The sequence below is a fragment of the Vombatus ursinus genome, unplaced genomic scaffold (genome assembly GCF_900497805.2).
Source record: "Vombatus ursinus unplaced genomic scaffold, bare-nosed wombat genome assembly UNPS02014832.1, whole genome shotgun sequence".
In the NCBI taxonomy this organism is placed as follows: Eukaryota; Metazoa; Chordata; class Mammalia; order Diprotodontia; family Vombatidae; genus Vombatus; species Vombatus ursinus.
The window spans coordinates 72790814-72798815 of NW_020954610.1; the positions used below are offsets into that span (position 1 = coordinate 72790814).

Here is an 8002-nt window from a genome sequence, read left to right on the forward strand (position 1 = left end):
CTACTTTATCTCTCTGACATTCAATGTTCCTTCATCTGAAAAATGGGGATAATATCTTTACTACTCACAGGGTTGTGAGGAATGTCTTCTGTAAACTTTTATAGCACTACATCAATTCTAGTCATTACTATTTACTTTCTGATCTTTTCTACCATCTAGGAGAGACCACTTAGTATCTTTTTTTTTTAGTTCAATTCAACAATTTTTTTTCAAGTACCTTTATTTACAAGGCTCTGTGAGGATATAGAAATGAGCAAGAAAGTATCCGTCTTTAACAAAGTTTCATCCTAGTAGGAGGCAAAAGACTAGTTTAAGGTTTTGATTCATGGTGACTACGAGAAGCTTTTTTGACATTAATAAAAACAGTAACGGCAGGTTGAGAGAGCTAGTTGTGGGGTTGGTGCCATAGAAATGTGATTACTGTGATTTTTAGCATGTTGAATTTAGTGACATTCTCCTGGATGCTGGAGCTGCCCATCAAACAGTTGGAAATGTGGACAGGAACTCAGGAAGAAGGTTGAGGCTAGAGAATTGAGAGTCATCTGTAAACAAGTGACAGCTGAGGTCTTAGGACTATGCAGAAGATCTATTATGACAGATATTCTACGTATAACTACGAGATAACCTATTTTCAAGGCAGCATTTAATTTGAGAGTGTGTTCACTTTTTAGCGATCATAGGATCACATTTCTAAAACTCAGACACCATCAAGTCCAACCCTATCATTTTATAGATGAGCAAACTGAGGACCAGAGAGATTAAGTTGCTTACCCATGGTCATACAGGTAGTAAGCATCAGAAGTGTGATTTGAACGCAGGTCCTGACTACAGAGTCTATGTCCTTTTCATTTTACTACACTGAGTTGCATCCTTTGCTTGATGTGCTTGGGGATAAGTTGAAAATAACATGAATGAGAAAACATTTATTAATTACTCTATGACAGGCACTGTGCTAAGCCCTTGGTATACTATATAAAAGCAAGACTGTTAGAAAGCCAGTGGAGGATGGAAAGGGTATGTTTTGGGCTACAAGGCTGAAAAAGACTAGGGTGAGGCTGAGGCTGCATTGTCCTAGGAAGTACAAAGTCTAATGGCCAGGTATGGCATTTACAAATAACTTATATTTACATAACAATTTAAAGTTATCAACTACTTTCATAGACATCCCCAACTTTTACTCTTAAATCTAGGGGCGTGCTGGTAAATATTTAACAACCGGCTCTTTTATTTTTTTCCCCTTTTTTCTTTCTTTCATTTTTTAAAAATAAATTTATTTATTTTTAGTTTTCAACATGTACTTCCACAAGATTTTGAGTTCCAAATTTTCACCCCATCTCACCCCTCCCCCCATCCCAAGCTGGCATGCATTCTGAATACCCCTTCCCCTAGTCTGCCTTCCCTTCTATCTCTCCTCCCCTTCTCTTATCCCCTTCCCCTTCTATTTTCCTGTAGGACAGGATAGATTTCTGTACCCCATTTCCTGTATTTCTTATTTCCCAGTTGCATGTGAAAGCATTTTTTTTAAACATGTGTTTTTAAAACTTTGGGTTCCAAATTTTCTCACTTCTTCCCTCCCCACCCACCTTCATTGAAAAAGCAAGTAACTCAATATAGGTTATTCATGTGCAGTTATGCAAAACACTTCCATAGTAGACATGCTGTGAAAAACTAACACTATTTCCCTTAATCCTATCCTGCCCCCCCATTTATTCTATTCTTTCTTTTGACCCTGTCCCTCCTCAGAAGTATTTGTTTCTGATTACCCACTTTCTCAATCTGCACTCCTCTCTATCATCCCCCTACTCCCTTGAATCCTCCCCCCCCCCCATTTTCCTGTAGGGTAAGATAGATTTCCATACCCAATTGAGTGTGTATGTTATTCACTCCTTAAGTCAAATCCTATGAGAATAAGATTCACTCATTCCCTCTCACCTTCCGCTGTTTCCCCTGTACTGTAAGAGCCTTTTCTTTTCTGTTTTTTTGTGAGAAAATTTACCCCATTGTACCTCTCCTTTTCTTCTTCTCCTACTATAATTCTCTCTCACCCCTTAATTTTATTCTCCAGATCAACTCACCCTGTGCCCTCTATCTATCTATCTATCTATCTATTTATATATACATGCATATAATTTTTTCCCTCCAACTACCCTAATACTGACAAAGGTCTCATGAGTTACAAATATCATCTTTCCATACAGGAATGTAAACAGTTCAGCCTTAATAAGTCTGTTATGATTTCTCTTTCCTGTTTATGTCTTCATGTTCCACTTGAGTCTTGTATTTGAAAGTCAATTCAGCTCTGGTCTTTTCATCAAGAATGCTTTAAAGTCCTCTATTTCACTGAATGACCATTTTTTCCCCTGAAGGATTATACTCAGTTTTGCTGGGTAGGTGATTCTTGGTTGTAGTCCTATCTCCTTTGCCCTCCGGAATATTATATTCCATGCCTAGCAGTCCCTTAATGTAGAAGCTGCTAAATCTTGTGTTATCCTGATTGTATTTCCACAATACTTGAATTGTTTCTTTCTGGCTGCTTGTAATATTTCCTCCTTGACCTGAGAACTCTGGCATTTGGCTACAATATTCCTAGGAATTTTTCTTTGGGGATCTCTTTCAGGAGGAGATTGGTGGATTCTTTCAATTTCTATTTTGTCCTCTGGTTCTAAAATATCAGGGCAGTTTTCCTTGATCATTTCTTGAAAGATGATGTCTAGGCCCTTTTTTTGATCATGGCTTTCAGATAGTCCAATAATTTTTAAATTATCTTTCCTGGATTGATTTTCCAGGTCAGTTGTTTTTCCAATGAGATATTTCACATTGTTTTCTAATTTTTCATTTTTTTGGATTTGTTTCACAGTGTCTTGATTTCTCATAAAGTCACTAGCTTCCAATTGTTCTATTCAGATTTTTAAGGAAGTATTTTCTTCAGTAATCTTTTGGACTTCATTTTCCATTTGTCCAATTTTGCTTTTTAGGGCATTCTTCTCCTCATTGGCTTTTTGGACCTCTTTTGCCATTTGGGTTAGGCTATTCGTTAAGGTGTTATTTTCTTCAGTATTTTTTTGGGTCTCCTTTAGCAAGCTATTGACTTGTTTTTCTTTCTTTTTTTTTCACAAGTTAAAGAGCTTTATTCCAATTTGGGGGGGGCAGGAAGGGACAGTGCATTTAATTTTCCTCCTCATCATCACCAGTGCCCGCCCCTCCCTGGTCCTTCTTGGTGTTCTTCCTCTTGACCCTGCCGGCCTGGCTGCCCCTGTAGGGTGAGCGCAGGGGATGTTCACCACCTGCTTTTGGACTCTGATGTGCCTCTGGCGGATGAGCACGCGCACGTGGTGTATGGACTTGACCAGGTCCAGCTTGAAGACCTGCGTCTGCAGGCGCCGCTCCAGGAAGTCCTTGATCTTCAGACCCAGGATGTAGTCCAGCTTCATCTTGCCCTCGTCCAGGACGCCAATACGCACCAGACGCCGCAGCAGGGCATTGCCTTCAAAGAGCCCCCGCGGGGCCTTCTCATCCAGCATGAGTAGTTCCCGGGCTGCTTTGCGGATCTTGGCCGGCGTGAACTTGACTCGCCACACCTTGCGCTTGTTGCGGAACCTGTACTTGCTGATCAGCTTCAGCTCCTGGTACAGGCACAACTTCTGGAAGGGCCGCTGCGGCATTTATGTCTTCCGACACACCCAGCTCTTGGAGAACGGCATCTTTGCCTAGCAGGACAGTCTGCCCCCCGCCTCTTATATACTTCACAACTGCCTGGGAAACTATTGACTTGTTTTTCATGATTTTCTTGCATCACTCTCAGTTTTTTCTCTACGTCTCTTACTTGCTTCTCAGAATCCCTTTTGAGCTCTTCCTAGGCCTGGGACTCGTTCATATTTTTCTTGGAGGCTTTGGATGTAGGAGCTTTGACTTTGTTGTCTTCTTCTGGTTGTATGTTTTGATCTTCTTTGTCACCAAAGTGAGATAATATAGTCTGACTCTTTTTGCACTGCTTATTCATGATTCTAGCCAATTACTTGAGTTTTAAACTCTTTGTTAAGGTAAGAGTCTGCTTCCAATGTGGAGAATGTACTGTCCCACACTTCAGGGGGTTTATACTGTTTTCCGAGGTACTTCTAGGGACCTGTAAATTTTCAGTTCTTCCAAGGTGGTATGATAAGGGGCCAGGTGTTTCCTCTCCACCACCACAACAAGCTGCACCATGCCAGTGCTCCTTCTTGCCCCAGGACCACCCCTCAGAACTGTGACCCAGATCCAAGCATGGGCAGAGCAAAAGATTCCTACCGCAGCACTGGCAAAGAGATCCCTGCAATCCCCCTCTGATCAGCAACTGGATTTCCCCCTCAGTCGGTGGGCTGGAAGCTCAGGAGGCAGCCTCTGCCCAGGCACGGGGCGAGGAGTGGTTGAGATCTAGCTTCTACCTCTCACTCAGTTACAGACTTTTTCCACTGACCTTCTAAGTTGTCTTTGGCATTCAGGGGTTGAGAAGTCTGGAAACCACCACAACTGCCCGCGATTCAGTTCTCTGAGGCCTGCTCCAGGGTTGCTGTGGCCTGCATGCCCGTGCTGCACTGTGCTCTTCTCCCCACCTGGCGCAATATACTTTTCAGATCAACCATCCAGGTTGTCTTGGGCTGGAAATTTGTTTCACTCTGCCTTTTTGTGGGTTCTGCTGCTTTAGAATTTGTTTAGAGACATTTTTTTACAGGTATTTGGAGGGGTTTGGGGGAGAGCTCAATCAAGTCACTGCTTTCACTCTGCCATCTTGGCTCCACCCCTACAACTGGCTCTTTTAAAAAAAAACATGCTAGATAACACTTTTACATTTAATCTGCATCATTAACTTTTTCTCCATCACTTTCTTAAGTCTAGACTGGGATTATCAGGGGCCAGATCTGTCTCTTGCCTGTTTTATTAGGGCTTGTGAATGATTTTTCTATTTTTAAATTTTGTGTTTTTTAAAATAATGTTTTATTGTGTTTTAAAAATGTAAAAACCATTCTTAGCTCAGAGAGCCTCACAGGCCATAGTTTGCCAATCCCTGGTCTAGACAGTCAACAAAACAATCAATCAAATCTTGATTTCCTGGGTGGGAATGCTCATACTGAAAATTTAACAAGCAGCAGAATATGTCTGAGCTGGCTCCAGTCCACTATTGCAAAAACCAAGCTCTGAGGTAGAAATGGCCAGTATCAATTGTAGAGAAAAAGCCAGGCTCATTGAGGTTCATTGACTTCCTCAGTGTCTCCTAGACTGAAAATGACAGAATTGCTCAGCAAGATTTGACCTGTAAATCCTATTTTCATTGTATTAATAAGGAGGACCTAAAAAGGTCATTGGGTAGGATAATACTTGATAGGCTCTTCCCTGAAAACAACAGGGCTGAGCACTGGGATAGCTGCTATTGGCACCTAGGTGTTTTTTTTTTAATCCAAAGTCTGTATATTTTCATTTTTTTCTCTCCTTCCTTTTCCTTGATTCTCTTCTCCAGCCCTTTCTCCATTTAGAGAACTTTGATTCTTTTATTGTCAGCGGACTTTCAGTTGAATTCCAGTGGGAGACTTGGTGAGGGTGACAGGGTTCGAGGCAAGTCTTGTTCATTTTATGGAAGATGATAGATAATATAGTATTATAGTTTTTTAAAAATCTTATAAAAGGAATCTTCAAGTGATTTAGTTTAATATCTTTTACATTTAAATGCATTAAATCTACTAATTCAGGGTGGATGTTTAGTAGTTGGCATTTCCTTTCCAGACTAGTGGGAACTCTAGCTTCCAAATCTTTTCTGAAAGCCTCCTCCAAGTATCTCATCATGGCATAGAAATGACTCTGGCTTCTCTGAGGTTATGCCAGCAGAGCCCAGGGTTTGGCAGGTCCCGTCAAGGTAGATGGACTTTGAGGACATACCAAGTGATGAAGCAAACTAGCTAAGATTGGATAGGCTTGCCAGACATTCTGGTGGATAGGGAGGCCCACACCAACAAGAACCCAGAGCTTTCAAGTATTGAAGTTACGTGTAGTTTTCCAAATCTTTTCCAAAGAGGATTTTTAGTTTTGACCAATGACTTATGGTTCATATACATGATGACAAAGGTCTGAAGGGTTATACACACTTTTGCTAATTGTTTTTTTCCCCTGCTTGTTGGGGTTTTTGTTGTGGTTTATGCAGTTGATTTCTTGGAGTATTGGGAAGGAAGGGGTCTGATTTACTCTATAATATGGGTTCTTAATATTTTTTTTTGATCATGGATCCTTTTTGCAGTGTGATAAATTCCTATGAATTCCTTCTCAGAATTATGTTTTTAAATGCATAAAATAAAATTCATAGGATTAGAAAGGAAATCAATTCTATTGAAATAAAGATATAATTTTTCCCATTCAAGATAAGAATCCTTATTTAGAGTGTAATATACATTTTCTAAAAATGGATTAGAAGCATGGTGAATTAATAGGGAAAAGTATATATATGTATATATATATACACATATATGTAAGAGAGAGAGAGAGAGAGAGAGTCATAGAGTTAGCGCTATCAGGGATAGTCTTTAAGTCTAACCCCCCCATTTTACAAGTGAAGCCCAGAGGTATTAAGTGACTCATTCTGGATCACAGTTCTGACACAGCACACAGCTAGTAAGTGTCAGGGACAGGATTTGAATTCAGATCTTTCAACTCCAAGTCCAGCATTCTATCTATTACACCACTACTCCCCTACACACACTCTTTGTGACTAATTTACTAGTAATTTCCTATTTAAGACATTCCTGTCTATCATTCCACAAGTGTTTCACCATGTCATGAATGTACATTTCTCATATTCACCTCTTAGCTGACAGTCCAGGGGCCATCTCTTGTGTGAGACCTTTCCCCTGTTCTCTTTCCTGTTGTCAGTATTCTCCTCCTTTTGACAATACTTTCTATTACTTTCTATACAATCCCTATCCCAGTAGAATCGAAGATCCTAGAAGATGGGGACTGTTTCCTGTTTGTCTTGGTCCCTGGTGCCTGACACAGGCCTTTGCACAATAGCAGACACTTAAAACATTGGTTGAATTGAATTGAATTAAATGACTAGCCCATTGTCAGTGTCTGGATTTGAACTCAGATCTCCTGAACCTGAGGCCTCTTCATCACAGTACTCCTTGATGTTGTTTCTCGGCATCCTTCTAGCTGTCAGAGTCTAGTGACTGAGGAAGAGTATCTTTCCTCTCAGTAAACACTGAAATGGAGCAGCCCAGAATGGTGCCTGTTACATATATAACTGTCAACTCTACTAAGCTTTCACTTGATGAAGGGAAATTGGGCTGCTGCCAGCTAGTTCACATTCAGGTGAAAGGATAACCCACTCTATAGAGAAGGTTCACAATTCAGACATTTACCATAATGAAATTAGTCAAGGAGGGGGAACAACTGATATGTGGTCCCATACTCCTTTGCAGTAAAGGGATTCTTTCAGGAACTTTCTTGGATGCTTTAGCAGCCCAAAGTACGTGCGGCTGTCATACTCTCCTCTCTTTGCAGGCTGGGACAAGGAGGGAAGAACTGGAGACAGGAATGTGCTTGAGAATCAGACAAGTGGGAGTGTACTAGTATGTCAGCTTCCCTTATTTGCTAATGACAGCCAAGGTCACAGCCGAAATTCCAACAGTCAATGGAATCCTTATTGTCTACACCTCTCATTATCTATTGATGCCACAGATGTCTACCTTTAAATCCTGGTGAGCAGTCAGGCCTGGGGGGGAGTGCCTGTCCTCATTTGTTCACTGCCTTACAGGTATATCTAGCCTCACAAGGGCAGAAATGGCTCCATTCACAAGTTTTCATTTTCAGCTATTTGCAAATTATTTCCAAATCAGAATCTCCAGTTTCACCCCTTCTCCTCAGTTCCAGTTTGCTTTGTTCAAGTACTTTGTCCACCAATGGACATTTCCACTTTGTGCTAGGCACTGGGGAGTACAAAGTACAAAGAACACTTACAATGACCTTCTAATATAATAATTCA

The 8002-nt window shown here is 40.8% G+C and overlaps 1 pseudogene; it reads right to left on the bottom strand.

Annotated features, from left to right (window-relative positions):
* Window positions 1–3165: 3165 nt before the first annotated feature.
* LOC114026027 lies at window positions 3166–3701 on the bottom strand (annotated as a pseudogene).
* Between the last annotated feature and the right edge of the window lie 4301 nt (window positions 3702–8002).